We start from the raw sequence: 24,447 nt of genomic DNA on the forward strand, positions 1-24,447 counted from the left end.
ACCTTTTGGTATTTCCTGCTATTCCTTTTCTTTCCATCTCTGGATTGATTCTTATTCCCAGATTGTGCAAGTTGGTAGTTGGCCTGATTATCCGATTAAAATAGGCAGAGAGAAATGAGTCAATTTCTGTCCAAAAGGCATACTTCAAAGGAGATTGTTAACGCTAGTGGGCTTCTACGCACACTTTCTGGTTCTTGAGTAAGTAGATTTTCATCGGCTTCACAAAGGAAACCACCTCCAGAATATTAAAGTACATTCATCTGATTAGCAACATGTACAGAGGAACTATTTTTGCACTGAGGTAAATATCTGAGCTGCTGGTCTAGTTAGAAGAACCATATACACCATTCCCATCAGTCCAGAAATCTGGTCAATCTTACAGCCTTGCCCATTCTGCCCCTCATTTTTGCAAAGAACATACCCTATGGCAGAATACAAAGCGAAAGGCGGCAGAGGTACAGTGAGCAGTGGCGGGCCCAGAGGCCAGTCAATCTTGTACTAAGAAAGTTAGATGAAATTAAATGCATGCATATACATGCATATATATATTTTCATTAAAAGCTAAAACTGGAGAGAAGTTGAAAGAACAAGAATCTATCATACCCACTTCACCTAGATTTATCAGTTTAGTATTTTACCACATGTGCATTATCTATCTTGAGTAAGGCAGTTGAGAGTTAAGTTATATATATAAAAGACTTTTTAGAAAATTTAAAATTTATTATTTATTTGGAAGGCAGACACAGATATCTTCCATCTATCATTGTACCCCATAACTGGTGACATTAAATTTGATCATTTGGCTAGGGTGGTGCCTCTCACATTTCTTTGCTGTAAAAGTAACTTTGCTAACCTTTTGTAATGAATAAGAAGTTGGAAGACACTATGAGATTGTGTAGACATCCTGTTCCCCAGCCAAGTTGCACCCAATGATTTTAATGTCTATTGATAATTTTTGTCTGAATCAATGATTACCATAATGGTTGCAAAATGGTGATTTTCTAATTTCAGAGTATCTTCTACATATATTAGTTTGCATTCCACTGTCAAGAACTTTCAGCCTTCCATTTGTTGATTTATTTACTAAAAAGCTTAAGAGTAACTATGCACTTATGAATTCTTTTTTTTTTTTTTTACATCACTGCGGTACATCTTTCTTTTTAAAAAAACTTTTATTTAATAAAATATAAATTTCCAAAGTACAGCTTATGGATTACAATGGCTTTCCCCCCCATAACTTCCCTCCCACCCACAACCATCCCATCTCCCGCTCCCTCTCCCATTCCTTTCACATCAATACTCATTTTCAATTATATTTATATACAGAAGATCAATTTAGCATATATTAAGTAAAGATTTCAACAGTTTGCACCCACACAGAAACACAAAGTGAAAAAATGCTGTTTGAGTACTAGTTATAGCATTAATTCACAATGTACAACACATTAAGGGCAGAGATCCTACTTGAGGAGTAAGTGCACAGTGACTCCTGTTGTTGACTTAACAAATTGACACTCTTGTTTATGGCATCAGTAATCACCCTAGGCTCTTGTCATGAGTTGCCAAGGCTATGGAAGCATTTTGAGTTTGCTGACTCCGATCTTATTTAGACAAGGTCATAGTCAAAGTGGAAGTTCACTCTTCCTTCAGAGAAAGGTACCTCCTTCTTGGATGGCCCATTCTTTCCACTGGGATCTCACATCTCACTCACAGAGATCTTTCATTTAGTGTTTTTTTTTTTTTGCCAGAATGTCTTGGCTTTCCATGCCTAAAATACTCTCATGGGCTCTTCAGCCAGATCCAAATGCCTTAAGGGCTGATTCTGAGGCCAGAGTGCTGTTTAGGACATCTGCCACTGTCTTGGGGCCAGCGCTGTGGCGCAGTGGGTTAATGCCCTGGCCTGAAGCACCAGCATCTGATATGGGCACCGGTTCTAGTCCCGGCTGCTCCACTTCCAATCCAGCTCTCTGCTGTGGCCTGGGAAAGCAGTAGAAGATGGCCCAAGTCCTTGCGCCTCTGCACCCACATGGGAGATCTGGAGGAAGCTGCTGGCTCCTGGCTTCAGATCACTGCAGCTCCGGCCATTGCAGCTATCTGGGGAGTGAACTAGCAGATGGAAAAGCCCTCTCTCTGTCTCTACCTCTCTCTCTTTCAAATAAATAAAATAAATCTTTTTTAAAAAATCCACTGTCTGTGGCAATGCAGCCATCTGGGGGCTGACTCAGCAGATGGAAGATCTCCTTCTCTCTGTCTCTCCCTTTTTCTAATTATGCTTTTCAAACAAATAAATCTGTTTTTTAAAAAAATTCAGTCTTACAATCTATTTCTATCATATTCATTCTTGAAGTTCAAATTGTCTCAGATTTGATAAATGGGGGTACCTTCAAGCTTTCTCTTTTTCTTTTGATATATCCTCCTTGACATACAAGAAATCTCTGGCATAAGAGATTTCAAGGGCTTGGAATACTTTCCTTATCTCTGCCCTGGAATCAGCCATTTCACCAAGAGGCAGAGTTCCTTGTGGAGAATGGTATTCAGAAACAAGATCTGAGGGACAGCACTGTGGCACAGTGGGCTGAGCCACCATCTGCAATGCTGGCATCCCCTATGGGCACCTGTTCCAATCCCACTGCTCCGCTTCTGATCCAGCTCTCTGCTAATGCACCTGCGAAAGTAGCGACAAATGGCCCAAGTGCTTGGGCTGTTGCACCCACGTGGGGCACCCAGTGGAGTTCCAGGCTTCTGGTTTCTGTCTGGCGGTTGCCGCCATTTGGGGAGTGAACCAGTAGATGGAAGATTTCTGTCTCTCCCTCTCGCTCTGCCTTTCAAATAAGTAAAATAAATCTTTTATAAAAAGGAAAGAAAGAAAGAAACCACGATCCTGGGAGTAACTTGGGGAGTACATATTTCCGGATATTAAAATACCAACTGTCCCTATTTCTTTGAGGCATTCTATAGTGATTTACAATCCTAACTCTATCACGACCTGTGTGATCCTGGCAGATCCCCTCATTGCTAGCAGCCTACCTCATCATCTGAAAAGAGACTGGATTAGTAAGTAATTTCTTAACCTTTTCAGGGTCGCCAACACGTTTGGGATTCTGATAGGAGCTATGGCCCCATTTCCCCAGAAACACGCCCACATAAAGCAAAATGTTGCCTACATTTCAGGCAGCTCCAAGTTCCGAAGCCAGTTTGAGGCTGCAAATCCCGGGACAGAGTGTTCTCCAGGGTCTCTTCAACGCCGCTGCTGTGAGAACGACTCCACGGAGACACCCAACTGTGGAGGGATTTCTATAACAAAGGACACAAAGGAACCTGTGAGCAATGCAGTGCTCAGCCACAGTTCTTTGCTGGTGCCAAATTGAGGACGCGCTGTACTCCGAGGAGAGGTTTTGGCGGGAAGGTCCCCAGGTGGGCGGAGAACGCGTGGCCGAGGAAGGAGCGCAAGGCCGGATTCGGGTCGCTGCACATTCCGCACCGCCCACCAGGGCTCGCTCTTGCCCTTTCGCTGGAAAGCTTAGCGACGGGGCGGGCCCGGCTTGGACCCCGCCCCCGGCAGCGCGAGGCGGTGGGGAGCCGGCGGGGCGCCAGAGCCCGGAAGGAAGGCGCCGGCCAGGCCCCGCGCCCCTCCCCGCGCACCGTCCCTCCCACCCTCCCGCCCGGCGCCGACGTCGGCGGTGCTCCGGTCGCCATGGTGACCAATCGAGACCCGGTCCCGCCCCCGCCCTCCTCCCGGCCCCCTGACGTCGGTGCACGTCAGCGGCGGCGGCGCGCGCCTGGCTAGGACCTGCGGAGCGGGAGGGAAGGAGCGAAGGAGCGAAGGAGCGAGCTGAGCGGCGGTCGCCAAAGCCGAGCCGCGCTGCCCGCCAGCCCGCCCGCGCTCCAGTCGGCATGTCTAGCAGCGGGGCCCAGCATGGTCATGGCGGATGGCCCGAGGCACTTGCAGCGCGGGCCGGTCCGGGTGGGGTTCTACGACATCGAGGGCACGCTGGGCAAGGGCAACTTCGCGGTGGTGAAGCTGGGGCGGCACCGGATCACCTAGACGGAGGTGCGGCCCGGGGTTCGGCGGGAAAGGCTGAGGCGAGGGTTCGGGAGAGGAACTGTTTACCGAAAAGGGTGGCTGCAGTGGTGGGGCCGGGGGGCGGGGGGCGCGAGGCCGCGCCACTCGCTCAGGCGAGCGGGCCTGGGGCCGCGAGGACCCAGGAGGTGCAGGGTATCGGGGCCGGGCTACCCCGGACTCCGGCGCCGTCCGAATGGCAGCCCGAGCAGCTGGGGCTTTGCTTTCCCCCTCGCCGCCTCCAGTGGCCACTCGGAATTTCTCCTCGAGCCTCCCACCCGGGCCGTGACCTGGTCTGTGGCCTCCGCTCCGCAGCCCAAGTTCCGCGTCTTCCCTGCTTTCGGCGGGGGGTGGGGTGGGAGGTGAAGTCTCCGTGCTCCGTGACTGCGCCGTGAGAGACGGCGCCCGCCCGCAGACGGCACCGGCTGCGCTCGGGCTGCGCGGCCGGGGTCACCGCGCGCCCCCCTGACCCCGACGGCCCGGCCCTGCCCGGCGAGGAAGGGGCCGGGGGGCCGGGTATAGGCACTGGCAGTCTTCTCTCGCTCCTCTCGCCCCGCAGTGTCTCTGGTGTGAGTGTCTGGCGAGCTTGATCAGTTGCCTGAGGCATTTCCATCTAATGCTGCAGACACTAGAACTGGTCAATGGTCATCTGCGTTTGCACCGTTGGTGGGTTAGCCTCTCTCTGGCTCGGGGGAGGGTGTGTGTGTGTGTGTGTGTGTGTGTGTGTCCCTTTGGCCAGTGTGCATTCTGGCCGATTTGAATGCGCATTCCTGAAGCCACATCGGATTCTGTCCGCTCCCCGAGCCCTCGGCGGCTTGCTGACAGGCGCAGCCCGCACCCCCCTCCGGCGCGCATTCGAATGCACCACACGTAATTCCTCCGGAGTCTCTTTCTTACCTAACTCGCCCCCCTTCCTTCCACTGCCTGAAGCTCCTCTCCTGAGGTCTCTATTTTAAAGATGCGCACATCAAATATCTTAGGAAAACGGTGGAGAGACACCCATTCTTTGAACTAAAACCTGCCGGTTTGGATGTACTCCGTTCTCCCTCATTGTGGCCGCCACTGGGTCGTGATGCCTTCTCAGCCCGCCCCCCACGACCACCTCATTTTTCGTTTTTTTTTTTTTCTTTTTTTTTCCCGGTATTTGTATGAATGCACTGGAGTTTGAATGTGGAGTAAAGTAGAACTCCCCCCACCCCCAATGACTTATGTAAGGCGAAGGTTGTTTGAAAACTTGAGTGATTTTTGTGGCTGTTGGTGTGCTTGGAAATTTTGCCTAACGTCCATTCCTTTTTGGAGTCTGTGTCATTCTGTCATCTCCACATTTTGCTTCCCCTGCTGATCCTGAAGCAACCTCCATTGGACCTATTATTTTAGCGTGAGGACCAAGGTCACAAATTTTCCTCTTACAGATTTACAACTGTTGGCAGTTTAGGTTAAGTTTGGAATGATAGTGATAGTTTTACTGTAGTGACATTACCGAATCTTTCTGTAGCTTAATCCCATCCCAGCATTTTTAAAAATGAGGAAAGTGGCTCCATTCCTCTGAAGAGCGTGTCTAATGCCATGCTGTCCTCCCTTGCACGCCATAAAGAGAAGGCATTTTAAATGCACGTTTTTGCAGGAATCCTGGCTTAATGGCTTTGTAAAACTCCAGTTGTGCCTTATAAAGGGGTTCTAGGGAACTTCGGATCCACGTTATCTTGTGAATTATAAACTCATCTGTTCCTTTTTTTTTTTTTTTTTTTTTTTTTTGTCACAAGCTCCTACTGGTACTAACAGCAAGATTTAATAAAGTCAACTGTTATTTATCAGGTCAAATTTAGTTAGCATATGGTATCTGTGGGTACTTAAGTGGAGCTGGTAGTGCCTGACACTGTCTGTTGAGATTGTCCCTTTTTAAGTGTACATGTCTTAGAGAGCTAGGAGGCACTGTGGAGTAATAGAGTCCTCTAGTTACTGGTAGTGTGAGATCAAGGCATTTATAATTGAAGACGGCAACCAGATGGTGCAAGAGCACTCAGATCCTAAATTGTCTGTGTAGTATGTAAAATGCTTTAAGTTAAAAGTCACTTTTTTAGTCCATGGGACCTGTCTTGTACATTTTTTTATTTTTTAATTTTTTTATTTTATTATTATTATTATTTTTTTGACAGGCAGAGTGGACAGTGAGAGAGAGACAGAGAGGAATTTCTTCCTTTTGCCGTTGGTTCACCCTCCAATGGCCGCCGCGGCTGGCGCGCTGCGGCCGGGCACCGCGCTGATCCGATGGCAGGAGCCAGGTGCTTCTCCTGGTCTCCCATGGGGTGCAGGGCCCAAGCACTTGGGCCATCCTCCACTGCACTCCCTGGCCACAGCAGAGAGCTGGACTGGAAGAGGAGCAACTGGGACAGAATCCGGCACCCCGACCGGGACTAGAACCTGGTGTGCTGGCGCCGCAGGCGGAGGATTAGCCTAGTGAGCCGCGGCACCAGCTCTGTCTTGTACATTTTAAAAGTATTAATTAGCAAAAATAGTGTGAATTTAAGATGGGTGAATGTGTTTGTAGTCATTTGCTATCAGGGGATGTATTAAGGTAGATAGAAGTGAGGAAGATGGCAAGGTAGTGGCTGAACAGAAAAGTTCCTGTAGATCTTGATACATTTTATAAAGTTACTTTGTGAACTTTAATAGGTAATTTACATTCAGAATTGTTTAGCTAGAGCACAGCCTCCGTTTTTTCTTTTAAGAACACTATTTTATGTTAATGAGGTTTTTTTTTTTTTTTTGACAGGCAGAGTGGACAGTGAGAGAGAGACAGAGAGAAAGGTCTTCCTTTTGCCGTTGGTTCACCCTCCAATGGCCGCCACGGCTGGCGCGCTATGGCCGGCGCACCATGCTGATCCGAAGCCAGGAGCCAGGTGCTTTTCCTGGTCTCCCATGGGGTGCAGGCATTGTTTGTTATTTTCTACATCCACTGGATGTGGATGTGTGTCTTTTTTTTTTTTTTTTAAGGTTTATTTATTGTTTGAAAGTCAGAGTTATACAGAGAAGAAAGAGAGAGAGGGAGTGGTCTTCCATCTGATGGTTCACTCCCCAATTGGCTGCAACGGCCAGAGCTGTGCCGATTTGAAGCCAGGAGCCAGGAGCTTCCTCCATGTCTCCCACGTGAGTGCAGGGGCCTAAGCACTTGGGCCATCCTCCACTGCTTTCTTATGCCACAGCAGAGAGCTGGGTTGGAAATGGAGCAGCCAGGACTCAAACCGGTACCCATATGGGATACTGGCACTGCAGGCAGCAGCTTAACCCACTGCGCCAGCCCCAGTGGGTGTGTGTCTTTAATATATACAACTAACTACCTTAAAACTGTAATTAAGCTAGTGAAGACTTTAACGTGTTTTATTTTAGGTTCATTGTTGAATATACTACAATAGAACAATTACAGAATCAACAAACTGTTACAATTAAACCTATTGTTTATAAAAGTATCCTTGTATACTGTGCTCTAACATCAGTGTAGGTTTGCATGTTTCAAGCCTTAGAAGCCTCTTTCCCAGATTGGGTCCCAAGGCAGATTTCAGAGTAAGCATCTGTGCAGAGTGACATGTGCAGTCGGGGCACAGTCAGGCCTTCTGTTACTGATGGGCTCTTCTCTGTCCCTTGTCCTGTATCACGCAGATACAGAGCTTGTGAGATCCAAGTTTGTTTCCCTTTTGGAAAAAAAGAATTAGTAGGCAAAATCTTCATTTTAATCTACTCTATCAAATAGTAACATTGCTCTAGGAGTCGGTGCTGTGGTGTATCGGGTAAAGCTGCCACCAGCTCTCTGCTGTGGCTTGGGAAAGCAGTGGAGGATGGCCCAAGTCCTTGGGCCCCTGCACCCGCATAGGAGACCCAGAAGAAGCTCCTGGCTTCGGATTGGCATAGCTCCAGCCATTGTGGCTAATTGGGGAGTGAACCAGCAGATGGAAGACCCCCCCCCCCGCCTCTCCTTTTTTTTTCTTTCTCTATGTAACTCTAACTTAAAAAAAAAAGTTGTTCAAGAATTATAATTACATCATCATCTGAAGCAGGTATTCCTGTGTTAGATCTCTATGTAAATTTTTTTTTTTTTTTTTTTGACAGGCAGAGTGGACAGTGAGAGAGAGAGAGACAGAGAGAAAGGTCTTCCATTGCCGTTGGTTCACCCTCCAATGGCCGCCGCGGCCGGCGCGCTGCGGCCGGCGCACCGCGCTGATCCGATGGCAGGAGCCAGGAGCCAGGTGCTTTTCCTGGTCTCCCATGGGGTGCAGGGCCCAAGCACCTGGGCCATCCTCCACTGCACTCCCTGGCCACAGCAGAGGGCTGGCCTGGAAGAGGGGCAACCGGGACAGAATCCGGCGCCCCGACCGGGACTAGAACCCGGTGTGCCGGCGCCGCTAGGCGGAGGATTAGCCTAGTGAGCCGCGGCGCCGGCTAGATCTCTATGTAAATTTTACACACAAAGAGAAGGCAGGTGGTGGTAGAATTCAGCTTCTTAATACAATATTTCATAAAAGCTTTGTAGTACTGGTTTGTGGCTTATGATTTAGAGAAGCTAGTTTTACAGAATTAGCATATGGGAAAAGAATAATAGCATTTAGGCAATTAAACTATTTTAGGCAGTAGTGGTTGTTAGTTTGCTATTCCGTGAGTGTCCTTAAGTAGTGTTTTGTTTTATTAATACTTTACCAGAAAATAACTATCTTTCTAGCTAAATTTTTTGTCTCAAGTAAAATTCCAGAAAGACTACTTGTGCCCCTAAATTTGTTTCCTATTAAAGAAGCAGTGTCTTACTGTAGAAAATAAAAAGGATAAAGAAAAGTGTAATATACAAAGAAAGTGTATGTATGGTGCCTCCCATCAATGGCAATAAATCATTCTTAACAATGTGGTGTTTTCCACATAATCTCTTTTTAAAATGCATTTTTCCATAGATGGGACCACATGATACATATGTATAAATTGTATTCTTTTATTTACTTAACATTGTAACCTAAGAATTTTGCTTATTCTCTAAAACTATAAAACATTTCTAATAGCTGCATAGGGTTGTACTTTCTGGATGAATCTCATTTTACTTAATGATTCCCTTATCATTGAATATTGCATAGTTTTTAAGTTTTCAGTTATATAGTAAATAATTTGCAGTGAACATTTTTGTGTCTATAATTGTGATTCTGCATTTTAAGTATTTTTGAGGAGAGTAGTTGCTGGTAAATTCTTAGAAGGGAGGCCGGCGCCGCGGCGCCGGCACACCGGGTTCTAGTCCCGGTCGGGGCTCCGGATTCTGTCCCGGTTGCCCCTCTTCCAGGCCAGCTCTCTGCTGTGGCCCGGGAGTGCAGTGGAGGATGGCCCAGGTGCTTGGGCCCTGCACCCCATGGAAGACCAGGAAAAGCACCTGGCTCCTGGCTCCTGCCATCGGATCAGCGCGGTGCGCCGGCCGCAGCGCGCTGGCCGCAGCGCGCCGGCCTCAGCGGCCATTGGAGGGTGAACTAACGGCAAAGGAAGACCTTTCTCTCTGTCTCTCTCTCTCACTGTCCACTCTGCCTGTCAAAAAAAAAAAAAAAATTCTTAGAAGGGAAATCAGAGAAGATATTACTTTTTTATTAAAGATTATATGTATATATTTATTACCAAATCTGTCATGTTCATTATTAAAAAATTTAAACATATAGATAAGTGGTAAGGAAAGTATTACCCATAATATCATTATTCACAGACAACCATCATTAGCTATTTTCAGATCTTTTCTATGACAGATAACTTGAGTTTTCCTCAACACCATGCCTCTTTGAGAAAACTACTTTTTCCACTGAAGAGATTTCTCTGTGCATTTTGGAGCTTTACTATTTAGGTATAATTGTTTACCACCTTAAAATGTAGTAGTTTTTAAAGCTTTCTAGACCAGAGTACCAAAATTTTTATAGCAAGGAAAAAAACAAGAGAAAGATACTATACTCAGAATATGATGTTTCTTGAAGAGAAAGTATTTTTAATACATTTGAATTTTTAATTTTGTTTTAAAATTTTAAAACTCTTCATAAGTCTTCTGTTAATTTTGTACTGTGAAAATTTCATATTTTAAGATGCAGCTGGGCCGGCGCCGTGGCTCAACAGGCTAATCGTCCGCCTTGCGGCGCCGGCGCACCGGGTTCTAGTCCCGGTCGGGGCGCCGGATTCTGTCCCAGTTGCCCCTCTTCCAGGCCAGCTCTCTGCTGTGGCCAGGGAGTGCAGTGGAGGATGGCCCAAGTGCTTGGGCCCTGCACCCCATGGGAGACCAGGAGAAGCACCTGGCTCCTGCCATCGGATCAGCACGGTGCTCCGGCTGCAGTGTGCCAGCCGCGGCGGCCATTGGAGGGTGAACCAACGGCAAAAAGGAAGACCTTTCTCTCTCTCTCTCTCTCTCTCTCTCCACGCTGCCTGTCAAAGAAAAAAAAGTTATCCTGAAGTAACAACATGTCGCTATATTCAGAATAATTTTTGATAGCATGGGAAATCTTCGAAACATACTAGTATTAAATTTGGATGGTTTTGAACATTACCTGAAATTTTTATTTAGTTTAGAATGCCTTAATTGCTAACTAAATATCTACTGGTGTTTTTTTTTTTTTTAATTAACTCTTCCATGTACATGGCATAAAAAGTGTCCAGTTGTTGATTTCTGACTACCCAGTCATTCCCCTTATAATGTAGTTTCTTCAAATCATCAACCTTGAGATTGTTTGAGTTCCTGTCTGGCTATGACAGAATGAGGCCACATTTTCTGAAATGAGATTCTTTTTAGAAAAAGTTTAGTGTAATTCCTAGCATTTTTACCTTGATTTTTAAAGCAAAATGTAATTTTTTTCATGTAAATGAGTTTTTTAAAAGATTTTATTTATTTATTTATTTGAAAGAGTTATAGAGAGAGAAGAGGAGGCAGAGAGAAAGTGAGGTCTTCCATCCACTGGTTCACTCCGCAATTGGCCGCAATGGCCGGAGCTGTGCTGATCCAAAGCCAGGAGCCAAGAGCTTCTTCCTGGTCTCCCACATGGGTACAGGGGCCCAAGGACTTGGGCTATCTTGTACTGCTTTCCCTGGCCATAGCAGAGAGCTGGATTGGAAGTGGAGCACCCAGGACTCGGACCAGCCCATATAGGATGCTGGCACTGTAGGCGGCAGCTTTACCCGCTACACCACAGCGCCGGCCCCTCATGTAGATGAGTTTTAATACTTAGATATTTTTCCCAGAAAGGTGTATCTATATGCTTTGGAATCTATCACTTGGTATTTCTAGTACAACAGAAACTGTCTTCTGAACTTTTGAACTCTTTTCTACTGGACTGATCATTGGTTTTTGCGTACTTTACACTTTGGGATGATAACTAGTTGAAACGGCTAGGACTGTCTTCATTTTATACATGGAATAAAAAGCGCATTGCAGTTGTACTGAAAGAGAAAAATGTTTTATTAAAGTAACTTTGCATAGTTATGCTTCATAGCATGGTAAGGATACTTCCAGAAAAAATCGATAGCACCTTCCAGATGGTAGACATGTAAGAAATATTTGTTGAATAAATGAATGAAAGAGCATTGAATTTAAACCAGCTTTCATTGTCATGGGAACCTACAGGCAAAATCTCAAATGTCCTTTATTTAAAGGATCTTAACTGGAAAATATTAGCTGAGGTATACTAATTGTATTTACTTGTGTTTTGGGATGCAGGTGGCAATAAAGATAATAGCTAAATCTCAGCTGGATGCAGTGAACCTTGAGAAAATCTACCGAGAAGTACACCACCCTCACATGTTCAAACTGTATCAGGTATGGCACCACATTCCTCCTCTTCATGCTTTCTCAGTTCTGTTTTGTATTGTGATTTTTCCTTTTTTGTTATTTCTCTTGTCTGTGAAAGTAAATATGTGCTTCTGTTCAGCGGGGTATATCCATTTGTTTGTATTATCTTTAAGTTATAAAGTTCAGAAATCAGAAATTAATCAGTAGCTTTATTTCAAGTTGTCTCTCAGACTGCCAGTTATTTATTTTAAAAAGCAAAGACTCTAGAAATGAAGAGCTTGCATCTGGTGAGTGTCAGATAGCAGCCCTGGGCCCCAAACCTCTGTGCTTACTAGGGCCTCCTCCAATTCTTCTTTTTTTTTTTTTTTTTTTTTTTGACAGGCAGAGTGGACAGTGAGAGAGAGAGACAGAGAGAAAGGTCTTCCTTTGCCGTTGGTTCACCCTCCAATGGCCACCGCGGCCGGCGCGCTGCGGCCGGCGCACCGCGCTGATCCGATGGCAGGAGCCAGGAGCCAGGTGCTTTTCCTGGTCTCCCATGGGGTGCAGGGCCCAAGCACCTGGGCCATCCTCCACTGCACTCCCTGGCCACAGCAGAGAGCTGGCCTGGAAGAGGGGCAACCGGGACAGAATCCGGAGCCCCGACTGGGACTAGAACCCGGTGTGCCGGCGCCGCTAGGCGGAGGATTAGCCTAGTGAGCCGCGGCGCCGGCCACCTCCTCCAATTCTAAGTGGTCATCAAGAAGACAAAACGCTGAAGCCCTGGATGAATGATTCCAGATTTCCAGGAAGCTATCCTATCCTAAAGCTGCAGAATCTGGAAACTTGTGAAATATTTAAGAGGGAAAAAAATATAGGGGTGTTCCAGAAGCCCCTCAGAGTGATGCTACCCCATGGATACTGTAAATTTCATTTTAATACATTACGTGGCTGTGAACGAATGCAATGCAAGCTTGCTCATGTACCTGAGCAAGGGGATGAAAAGGTATGCATGGATGTGCTTAAGAAATATATAGCTGTCAGTGAACTGTGTTTGCTGCATTGTGCAGTAAATATATTTATGGAATATTACAGAAAATTTCCTCCGGGTATCCACTTTGATTTACAAGTGTTAAATGACTTTTTAATTTCTTTACTCAAGCATTATTTATTGAAAGAAGTATTTCAGGTGGTGAACCTCAGCATAATGGTTAAAATGTTGCCTTCTCTGAAAATACTGCTAAAGATATTTGAGCATGTGGCAACTATGAAATTAAGGAATGTGGTACCTGCTTTAATCGATACCTTTTGCAAGCTTGTTGAAGCTGGGATGATGCTTGACCCAGAACACTTTAACTATATTGTTAAGCTCTTATACCAGTTACAGCCTTCCAAACAAGAAATAAATACAGTTCTGGAAATGAAATCCAGGTTACAAATGAGGCCATTTAAAAAGAACTGGAACTGTGATTTAGATTCAGCTTTGAATGAAATAGAGTATTGTAAAGAGAAAGGTGACTGGACCAAATTGGGAAATTTATACATTAGTGTAATGTTTTGTACTTGCGTTGCTGAAGCACTAACTAAAGACTATAAAGAAGAAAAACCAAGTGTTCCTTTTTGTGAATTTGCTGAAACAGTTAGCAAAGATCCACAAAATAGTGAAGTAGATAAAACTTTGCTGGGAAGAATCGGAATCAGTGCTATGTACTTCTATCACAGGGTGTTGCAGTGGTCCAAGGGAAGGAAGGTCTTAGATAAACTATATGAACTGAAAATACGTTTTACGAGTTTAAAAGGACTTACAGGCCCTGAGAAGTTAGCACCAAGATGTCAAATTGTGAATATTGCAGCAGAAATTTTTCTAAAAAGTGGAAGCCTAGATGGTGCCATTTGGATATTGAGGGAATCAGAATGGATAATCAATACACCACCATGGCCTTGTGATAGACTGGATGTGCTTAATAGACATAATTTGCTCTGCACAATTGCACATAAACTCTTAGCCAAGAGCCTTTACAGACAGACATTTGAAATTTTGCAGAATCTACCAGGTTTCCAGAATTCTCAAGGTGTGAAGAAAGCAAACCCCGGGGCAAGGACGATTACCAGGCCGCGGTGGAAAGGTTAATTATGGCCGCTCGCATCTCGGACCCTAAGCTTTTCGTGAAGCACATGACCGTCAACGTGAACAAGGAGCAAGTCTACAGCCTGGAACACTGCTCCGCCCTCAAATGGCTGAAAGAGAATATGAAGTGGGCTGGAAAAGTCTGGCTGTTCAGTAACCATTAGGCTTTTATTTTTTTTTAAGTTCAAGTAATCATTGTTGAAAATAAAAGGCAATAAAGATACAGTTCTCACTAAAAAAAAAAAAAAAAAAAAAAGTCTGCAATTGTGCATTTATTATACCTGTGTTAAACTTGATGAATTTATTGAGTTTTGCTTATTTAAAAATTGTACTGTTTTATCAGATAAAGACTATTCAAGAACAATTCATATTTAAGAATAATGTAAAACATTTAAACATTTTCTATTCATTAATATGTAGAACTTTTCTTTTTGGAAACTGCTTTTAAGCTGAAATGTTACAGTATGACTTTGATCTGCAAAATATGGTGTGCACACCATGGTTTGCTAAACCCAACCTGTATAGGCTTGTAGGAATGGTTGTAAATTTTTAAAAATTTTGAGAACTGATTAACATTACATTAATAAGTTAAAACCTGCAATGGGAGTAGTATTTCCACCATAGAAATAGCTTACAAATCAAGACCTTTTTTCCTTATGTTACCACTATATGCACTTAAATGGGTTAGCATAATTGTCCTTAGGAATGTAAGAAGAAAATATTAGAACTTCTATTTCTGTTTATATTTGTCTTCTTAAATGTACTTTATAATAAATTTATACAGTGAAACATGTGTATTTATGTCTGTATATGTATCTGTATATATAAATGTGTCTGTGTATGTATATAGATATATATATATATGCACATACACACACAAATACATGTGCACATGCCTACATACATACATATATTTGACAAAACAACTTTTGGTAAAACAATGTGAAGACTGGGGCTGACATTGTAGCACAGCAGGTTAAGCCGCCTGCAACACAATATCCACAGGTTCAAGTCCTGGCTGGTCTACTTCCCATCTAGCTTCCAGCTAATGCTCCTGAGAAAGCAGCAGAAGGTGGCCCAAGTACTTGGCCCCTTTACCCATGTGGGAGGCCCTAGACGCCGTTCCAGGCTCCTGGTCTGGCCTGGCCCAGCCCTGGTTGTTGCAGCCCTTTGGAGAGTGAAGCAGTGGATGAGAGATGTGTATGTGTGTGTGTGTGTGTCTCTGTAACTGTGCCTTTCAAGTAAATTAACAAATCTTAGAAACTGTGAAGACCACTGTCTTGTGATATGTCTCTAAAAATGAGAAGCTAAGATGTGCCACTCAAACATTTGAAAAATTCTAAAACTACAGAGGACTCTTATGTCAGATTTTATCAGAGCATTTCCCCTTTGAGCCTTATAATAGATATTATTTCTAAAGAAGATGTTTCTAAAGAAACTAACCATATTCTTAGAAGTCTCTGATGAACCATAAGCTGCACCGAGGATGAAAGTACCATGATCTGTGGGAGGCAGGACCCGTCCCCCACAACATGGCACTGACATGACTGCAAGTTGCAGGAGCTGATCCAATCTCTGATTGGAGAAGAACGGCGTGCTCAGCACATGGATAGAAACCTGACTATAAAAGGGGGAGTTCCTCCGTGGGCGGGGGAGCGACAAGTGATGCTGTGACTCGGATTCGAAAACCTAGGAAGTAAAGTAAAACTAGGGAAAACCTAGGGAGTAAAACTAGGGAAACCCAGGGAGTAGGCGGCTGCAATTGCGCACAGCTGGGGAAAGTGCTGAGGCTGTGGCAGCTCGTTGCAGACAGGTAAGCACCTGTGGGCAACTCTAGCAACCTAAGACAGAGGACAGGACATGCTTCCTGTATCCTTGATGACAGGTAAGCAGAGTATGCGCTGCGGGGCACCTAAGACAGGCATGTACCCATGCCACAAAGAATAAAAAGAAGGGGGATCTGTGGGAGGCAGGGCCCGTCCCCCACAACATGGCGCTGACATGACTGCAAGTTGCAGGAGCTGATCCAATCTCTGATTGGAGAAGAACGGCGTGCTCAGCGCGTGGATAGAAACCTGACTATAAAAGGGGGAAAAAACCCTATGGAAGGGGAATCAACAGCATCCGGTGTGGTTCCTCTGCGGGTGGGGGAGCGACAATGATTCATATGATAATTCTTATTTGAACTAAATAATTGGTTATGGTTGAGAAACTGTTTGATTTGTTTATGCCCATATTGCAGGTAGCTCATAGTTTTGGGCCTAATGGGGAATAGTCCCAAACCTATGTTTCATTTATTTATGTTTATTTTATTTGGAAAAGAGAGAGAGAAATCTCGCAACTGCTATTTCATTCCCCCCAAAATACCTGCAACAACTGGATTTGGGCAAGGCTGAAGTCAGGATCCAAGAACTCAGTCTGTCCAAGAACTCAGTCTGCATCTCTTGAGCATTAGTACTTGAGCCATCGCCTGCTGCCTCTCAGGCTGTGCGTTTTCAGGAAGCTGGAATTGAGAGAAGGACTGCAACTTGAACCCAGGCACTCTGGTAGGGGATGCAGGCATTCCAACTGACAACTTTACCACTGCACCAAACACCAGCCCCCAAAACATACATTTTAGAACAGAATTAGTTTTCAGCCTTTCAGTAGATAACAGTTGAAAGAGAAGTAGTCTAAAAATCACTCCTCTTGAATCTAAAAATGTGGTTCCTTTCTAAACAAATGTCTAATCAGTATTGCTTGAAAAATTAAATTGATGACAGTGATACTCCTTTCTGAAACTGGAAAAACTGAATAAAAGTATATGACAGTAGAGCTATGAACAGAAGCTTTTTTTTTTTTTTTTTTTGACAGGCAGAGTGGACAGTGAGAGAGAGAGACAGAGAGAAAGGTCTTCCTTTGCCGTTGGTTCACCCTCCGATGGCCGCCGCAGCCAGCGCGCTGATCCGATGGCAGGAGCCAGGAGCCAGGTGCTTTTCCTGGTCTCCCATGGGGTGCAGGGCCCAAGCACCTGGGCCATCCTCCACTGCACTCCCTGGCCACAGCAGAGAGCTGGCCTGGAAGAGGGGCAACCGGGACAGAATCCGGCGCCCCAACCGGGACTAGAACCCGGTGTGCCGGCGCCGCTAGGTGGAGGATTAGCCTAGTGAGCCGCGGCGCCGGCCTGAACAGAAGCTTTTGAACAATGTTTTCAAATTATAGCACTTTGTAACAGTATTGAAGTATACTAGGAGAAATATCACAATGTGCTTGATTAGCTAGGCTACAGCCCAGATAAACTAAGTTCTTCTGTTTTATTATTCTTTTACTAATCAGTGTCTACCATGATAAAAACAAGACTAGGAAAGGCGGTGAAGAGGTTTGAAAAAATTGGTCTTCAGAACACAGCAAAGGCAGGTCTCCAGGTTGGAAAATGATCAGGGAAGGTTTCTAAAAGTTTTTACTCTGACCTGTGTTCTGGAGGGTCGACAGGAACTCCTCAGGTATAAGAGGAAGGGAAAAAGATGTTTGATGCAGCATGTGGGACGATAAGGAGTGACAGATAAAAGTGTGTGAAGGCAACAGCAAGCAGTTCATCAAGGCTAGAGATGGAGATATGAAAGGAGTCAAACCAGGGAGGGAGGAACAGGACACAGTGAAAACAGCCTCAAATGCCAGGCTGAAGAATTACTCCTGAGGGCTGGCATGGCTCGGCAGGTTAAAGCCTTAGTCTGCGGTGCCAGGCACTGATTCAAGTCCCGGCTACTCCGCTTCCCATCCAGCTCTCAGCTATGGCCTGGGAAAGCAATAGAAGATGGCCCAGTTCTTTGGGCCCCTGCACTTGCATGAGAGGCCTGGAAGAAGTTCCAGGCTCCTGATTTCAGAATGGCACAGCTCCAACCATTGTGGTCATCTGTGAAGTGAACCAGCAGATAAAGGATCTCTCTCTATGCCTCTGCCTCTGCCTCTCTGTAACTCCACCTTTCAAATAAATTTTTAAAAAATCATTTAAAAAATAAGTAAATTACATGGCATATGAAATATATCTAATAAAGTCACTCGTGTATGCATGTCTGGTGTATATGGAGGGCACACATATAAGTAATACAACAAATGGGGCAAAATGTTCATAATTCTAAAGAATGTGCTAGAGTCCTCTGTTCTATTCATGTCAATGTTTCTTCTAAGTATAAAATTATATCAAAAGTTAAAACAAAAAATTATGATACCCATAATGATGATCACACACAGTACTCTACATTAAAATTAAACAGAAACCTGGACTAGGGGAAAAAACACCATAATGTCTGCTCTTGCCCACACAACACAAATATTTACTTGCCTCTGCCTCCATCAGATTACTACAAAGAATGCAAAATAAAAAAAAAATTTTAAAGAATGCAAAATATTCTCAAGTAGCAAAAGAATGAAACACAGCAAGAGAAGACAGATATTCTCCCACTTTCACAGGACCTCATTTCCTCATCTGTAAAATCAGAAGGTTATATCGTTTTTCAAGGGTGCATCCATGTTTGACATCCCATAATTCTGAAGTTCTAATATAGCACAATACGGTTAAGGAAGACTATGAACTGATGAGTCTTCAGGTTTTTCTGGACAGTTAGCAGTTTTTCTCTCCTAAGAGTGACTTGAACAGACGATTTCAGTGTATTCTCAATGTTTTAAGTAAGTTCATACAGGCTCCTTGCCAGTCTCCATCTTTCCTTCTCTCTATCCCTTTCTCTTCAACTCTTGGCAAGTCACTCTGCTAGAGCCTGGGAAAACTGGCATACTGGATGAAAGAACTCAGGATACTTACATGCCAATACTGAGACTGGGTCAATTCAGAGGAACTTAGAGATACCAAGGTGAGAAATGAGTCATAAGGATTCTGGAACCTTAATTCTCAGGCAGATGGGAAAAGTAAACTCAAATCCCACCTCACCACAAAGTGTTCTGCTGTCATGGATGCTGACAATAAGAAGAAAGGAGGGGCTGGTGCTGTGGCATGGCGGGTAAAGCTGCTGCCTGCAGTGCCAGCATCCCATATGGGTGCCGGTTCATGTCCCGGCTGCTCCACTTCTGATCCAGCTCTCTGCTATGGACTGGGAGGGCAGTGGAAGATGGCCCAAGTTCTTGGGCCCCTGTACCCATGTGGGGGACCCAGAGGAAGCTCCTGGCTCCTGATCAGCACAGCTCTGGCTGTTGCTGCCAACTGGGGAGTGAACCAGAAGATGGAAGACCTCTTTCTCTTTCTCCCTGCCTCTCCCTCTCTCTCTGTGTCACTTTGACTTTCAAATAAATAAGTAAATCTTTGGGGGGGTGGGGAAAGAGAAGAAGAAGAAGAAAGGAAAAGGAAGATGCCAGGACACAACCACATTAAAGGGATGGAAAGAAGGACTGGACTCTACTACCGTCTGCCTCCTCACTTAGGATGGACCAACAGAAATAGAAAACCAGAAATTAGAAGCCATTCTTCCAGATTTCCTTATCTAACCAATAAGTTCAAAAAAGACAGAAAACATACACCATTTCCAAAGTTAACCAGATTTGTACTTTACCCATAGATTACCTTGTTCTACTTCCAACTCAAAGTACTTCCTCAACAACCAGAAGAAAAAACAAAAATTAATTTTCACACCTTCCTCATCTGCTTGCACAACAAAGAACGCCATGACTTGCTTAAATGCTTGAGTTTGCAAGAAAGGGGAAGGAGAGGACAAGGTGAGACTCCTACAAAACCCAGTGATCTCAGCCCCCATCATCACAGCAAGCTGTGCTCACTACCCTAAACAGAGGCACAAATCTTACCCCTTCTCCACAAAACCAGATGGAACACTGGAGAGCTTTGATTTGCTCATTTTGGGTTCACTTTTTAGGAAGCTACCTGAGGTATGCCCACACAATTTAATTTGCTTGGAGACAGAGACTCCTCAGCACCTCCCTAGAGAATCTAGGTGCAATTCACAATTTCCTGAAGTTTTACTGGCTATGACATCATCAGTTTGGGAGCTCTAAGGCAGGCTGAGAAGAGAAAATGCACCCTGGAGAGTCTCAGCATGGACTCACAGAGAGCTATTTGTATTCCATTTTGTCTTATTCAAAGATTCTCTCTTGGTAGTCCAGATTCCCCTACCAACCCCCAGAATGAAATGAAGGAGAAAAAAAAAAAAAAGTCCTTCAATCAGTGCCTATTAACAAAGGTCGCCTATTAGATAGTTTTGGCATTCCACTACTGCAACCACATTTAAAAAGACTGAAGTGCTCTCCTTTGTATATTTTATACAACTCAACCCCCTTTCTTTATTCTTCCAATAAGCTTTCACATAGTACAACAGAGAATAATAACATTTCTCTTTTAATGAAATGAGATTTTTTTTCACATTTTTTGAGAGTCTACTTGATGAGATTTTTTTTTTACTTATATTCTCTCTTCCCTGGCAGAATTATTCAACTCATCCCCAGTCACAGAGATAGTCAACAGCAAAACAGAAATGTTTGACCCCAAAACCCATTAATAGTACTTCCCAGCTTCATTCCTATATTTTGTCATTTGCAAACCTCTCTATTTTCCAAAACCTATGTCTATACAATTTAACACATACTCAAAAGCACAGCATAAAAATAACATTGATTTATTCTACCACCTTAAACTTTCTGTTAAGAAGACCTTTGTCATTTTCAATCTTTCTCAACCTGTTAGTGCTTTCTAAACATCTGCAGTCAGGCCAATGAGATGCAGTTGAGCGTCATGGGAGGAGCACAGGACAAAGGGTCAAGTTATTAACCGGGATTTAGCACTACTATCCTTCCTGGGCCTCATCTTCCTCTCTGAGATCCTTTCCAGCAACAATACCTTGAACTGAATTCCAACTGCTGCATCAGGCTACAAACTTAATCCATATAAGACCAATAAAAAAATTAACATCTGTATTATAAGTATCTGAGTATCTAAAAAAGTGAACCTGAAACAATAAATAACCCAACAAAAGGCCTAATGGTAACTACATCACCAGTTCATGATTTTTTTTTTCATCTAACTACTAGTAATTTGAGGCAATTCAGTATCTTTTCTGGCCTTCTTAAGGCACCAATTTATCTCAAATTTTTTTTAAAGAAACAGTCTATGTTTTGTCATTTGAAGCATGCACACAACTTTTTTTTTTCCCCCAGAAGAAACCCTGGAATTTTTCTGGTGACCAAGCAATCTGTCCTGTCATCTCTGAAGCAAAGTAAAATTAGTCAGCAGGCTGTGCACTTTGGAGAGTGACCACATCATGACAGAAAAGTGCAAAGGAGTTTCCCTCATCAAATCAGGATGACACAACTTAAAAGTCTGACACAACAAACCTCCGCCCACTTGAAACCTGCTTACGGGATGCTCCAGCCAAAAACTTTTCCAAGTTGTTGCAACTCCAAGGCTCCAATGGTGGTGCAGTGGAATTCAGGGGTGTTTTAATAATCCTGACCCTGATCTGCACCGAATGCCAGATGTGATCAGGGCCCCTCTCCACTCCCCCACTACCTTGGCTTGGAAAGATGGCTTGAGTAGCCTCTCCACAAGCCAGCCCCCTCGGACACACACCAACGACCCTGGTCCTCAAAAGGGACATGGATTACTTTTCACAAAAGGGCATGGCCGGGGGCCGCAAGCCCTTCCCAGCGCCAAGGGACCTTCCATCCTGGTGCGGGCCAACTTCACTTTATTACTTCACGTCCCAGCCAGAGGGGCAGAGCAGGAAAACCCAGGGGCCTGCGTTATAACGGTTTTGAGGAACTGGTGTCACAGGCTTGTTGGGAAGAGGCCAGAGAAACTCACCAAGTTTTTGTTTTGTTTGGCCCGGGGTGGAGCGGGGCAGGCTTACTTTCACTAGGACGCGGGATGCCTTTTCTCTCCCTATCGGGTGTTTAGAAGACAAGTTTCCCCTAATTCGACACTAACTCTCTCATCCCTGCCCTCGTCCCTGTGGCCGACCACAGGCCCGCAGCGCCTGGGCCGGAGCGGCCGCTCGCTCCCTCTCCGCGCAGGGACAGTCCGGCCGCTTCCCTCCCCTGGCCAACGTCCCCTTCGCCCGCGCCGCCCGGAGCCCTCCCGACGACCCTCACCCGGTTCCCGGGACAAAGCGGGGTGCGGGAAGCTCTCCTCAGGGCCCCGAGTCGCGGCGGGCACTGGGCGTAGACTGCTTGTCCGGCTCCAGCCCGGTTTCGGTGTCCAGCCCGCAGATGACAAAGTAGTCGGCGCACCCGCACCCAGGCTCCCGCCCGCCCGCCCTCAGGCCGCCCCGCCCGCCGCTACCGCGGCTCAGGCCACCGCCCCCGGCCCTGGCCCGGTTCCCGCGGCCACCGGCCACCGCAGCTGCCCTGGCTGTGGCCGCAGCGCGACTCTCCCCTGCCAGGTCCCCCGCAACCGCCACCTCCCGGACTGCGACTCCCTTGGGGAGGGCTGAGGCGGTGCAGGGAGAGTGGGTATATATCCCGCAGAGCCGTGGCCCTGGCCCTTGCTGTGCTGCTCTCCTGGTCACCTGCTAGAGGCCCTAGATCTCTTTAACCTGGCGTGTCACGGGCTCAGGTCGCAGATGGCCCCAGAAGATGGCCCAAGTCCTTGAGCCCCTGCACCCACGTGGAAGACATGGAGGAAATTCCTGGCTCCTTGCTTCAGATCCGTGCAGCTCCAGCCTTTGCGGCCAACTGGGGAGTGAACCAACAGATGGAAGACCTCTCTCTGCCTCTCCTCTCTCTGTGTAACTCTGACTTTCAAATAAATAAATCTTTAAAAAAAAAAATAAAGAAAAGAGATTTATTATGAGAGATTGGGGCTTATATGGGTATGGAGGCTAAGAAGTTCCTTGATGTTCTCTCTGCTAGTTGGAGGCATGGGAAAGTCAGCAGTGTAACAGCCTGAACCGGAAGGCCTGAAAACCAGGAGGCCCGGTGTCCACACAGAAGATGAATGTCCTAGTTCCGGACATTAGTAGTTAAGGCATCTGTGTCCATATGGGAAAACTCAGGTTTGATTCTCAGCTCTGGCTCCTGACTCTGGCTTCCTACTGTTGCAGACCCTGGGAAGCAGTGGTGATGGCTCAGGTAATTGGGCCTCTGCTACCCGTGTGGGAGACCTGACTTGAGTTGCTGGCTCCCAGCTTGGCCAGTTGAGGGCATCTGGAGAGTGAACTAGCAGATGGGATCAATCCCCATCCCCCTGTCTGTCTCTGCCTCTCAATAAAGTGAAAGAGCAAATTTGCATTTCCTATGACATTTTGTTGGATTCAGGCCCTCAATGGACTGACAGGATGGTGTCTACTTAAACTGATTAGGGCATCTCAGTCTACCAGTTTAGATGCTAGTCTTTTCCAGAAATCCTTTCACAGACACACCTGCAACCCAATATTGCCAGCTATCTGGGCATTCCTTAGCCCAGCCAAGTTGACAACTAAAATTAACTGAACACTTTTAAAAATAGCATTAAAACTTTTTATATATGTTTTTTCCCTTCTTCCAGTCTGCCCTCCTCACACAAGCTTAATCAGCCAGGGCCAGAGCCGTGGCTCACTTGGTTAATCCTCTACCTGCGGTGCCAGCATCCCAGATGGGTGCCGGGTTCTAGACCCGGTTGCTCCTCTTCCAGTCCAGCTCTCTGCTGTGGCCCAGGAGGGCAGCGGAGGATGGCCCAAGTGCTTGGGCCTCTGCACCTGCATGGGAGACCAGGAGGAAGCACCTGGCTCCTGGCTTCGGATTGGCGCAGCGCTGGCCGTGGCGGCCATTTGGGGAGTGAGCCAATGGAAGGAAGGCCTTTCTCTCTTTCTCTCTGTCTCACTGTCTATAATTCTACCTGTCAGATTAAAAAAAAAGTTAATCAGCCAGCCATATAACACTGTTCCTGCTACCCCACATCAGTCAGAATTGATGGTGGGACTAGTGCTGTGGCATACTGGGTAAAGCTACCACCTGCAGTGCCAGCATCCTATGTGGGCAACAGTTCGAGTCCTAGCTGTTCCACTTCCAATTCAGCTCTCTGTTATTGTGTCTGAGAAAGCAGCAGGAGATGGCCCAAGTGCTTGGCCCCACACCCACATGGGAGCCTGGAAGAAGCTCCTGGTTCCTGGCCTGGCCCAGCCAGGCCATTGCAACCTTTTGGGAAGTGAACCAGCAAGTGGAAGATCTCTCTGTCCAACTCTCCTTCTCTCTGTAAGTCTGCCTTTCAAATAGGTAAATAAGTCTTTACATTAAAACAACAACAACAAGAACAACAAAACCTCAGGAAGCAGGAACATCCCCAGACAATGTCTGATACCCGAAGCAGACTAAAATATGAAATTGAGCAATAGGAGGAACAAATTGTTGATCGTGTCCCCAAGTGATACAACTTCCCCAAAATTGCTGTGAGCATGTACACGCATTCATGCACAGGTATATGTCTATTTGAGCTTATTCCTATGGCTAAGCAAGCATTTGTTCATAGGGATGATCATGTATATATATTTGCTTTTATATACTAGATGTATATTTGTGTATTAGCATGTGTAAGTA

The 24,447-nt window shown here is 45.5% G+C and overlaps 1 protein-coding gene and 1 long non-coding RNA gene across 6 annotated transcripts in view; one reads left to right on the top strand and one right to left on the bottom strand.

The window, feature by feature from the left end:
* LOC138849592 (uncharacterized) overlaps positions 1 to 22,184 on the bottom strand; it is a 71,897-nt gene extending 49,713 nt beyond the window's left edge. Inside the window, exons 1-2 of one of the 2 annotated variants that reach the window (XR_016231652.1) lie at positions 22,027 to 22,184; positions 3,165 to 3,294 (exon numbers count right to left, since the gene is read on the bottom strand). This is a non-coding gene — a long non-coding RNA (uncharacterized LOC138849592). The remainder of the gene's footprint in view (positions 1 to 3,164; positions 3,295 to 22,026) is intronic. The other variant, XR_016231653.1, reaches the window with a different exon arrangement.
* LOC138849589 (gamma-aminobutyric acid type B receptor subunit 2-like) overlaps positions 3,578 to 24,447 on the top strand; it is a 45,105-nt gene continuing 24,235 nt past the window's right edge. For 2 of the 4 annotated variants that reach the window (XR_016231639.1, XM_089329331.1), the window contains exons 1-2: positions 3,578 to 4,051; positions 11,766 to 11,864. The gene's annotated coding sequence lies outside the window, so the exon portion shown is untranslated. Of the gene's footprint in view, positions 4,052 to 11,765; positions 11,865 to 13,535; positions 14,731 to 24,447 lie in introns of those variants that run through there. The other 2 variants (XR_016231638.1, XR_011388529.2) reach the window with 2 other exon arrangements.

This window comes from Oryctolagus cuniculus, chromosome 1, assembly GCF_051225735.1.
Source record: "Oryctolagus cuniculus isolate XC-2025 breed Fujian yellow rabbit chromosome 1, ASM5122573v1, whole genome shotgun sequence".
In the NCBI taxonomy this organism is placed as follows: domain Eukaryota; kingdom Metazoa; phylum Chordata; class Mammalia; order Lagomorpha; family Leporidae; genus Oryctolagus; species Oryctolagus cuniculus.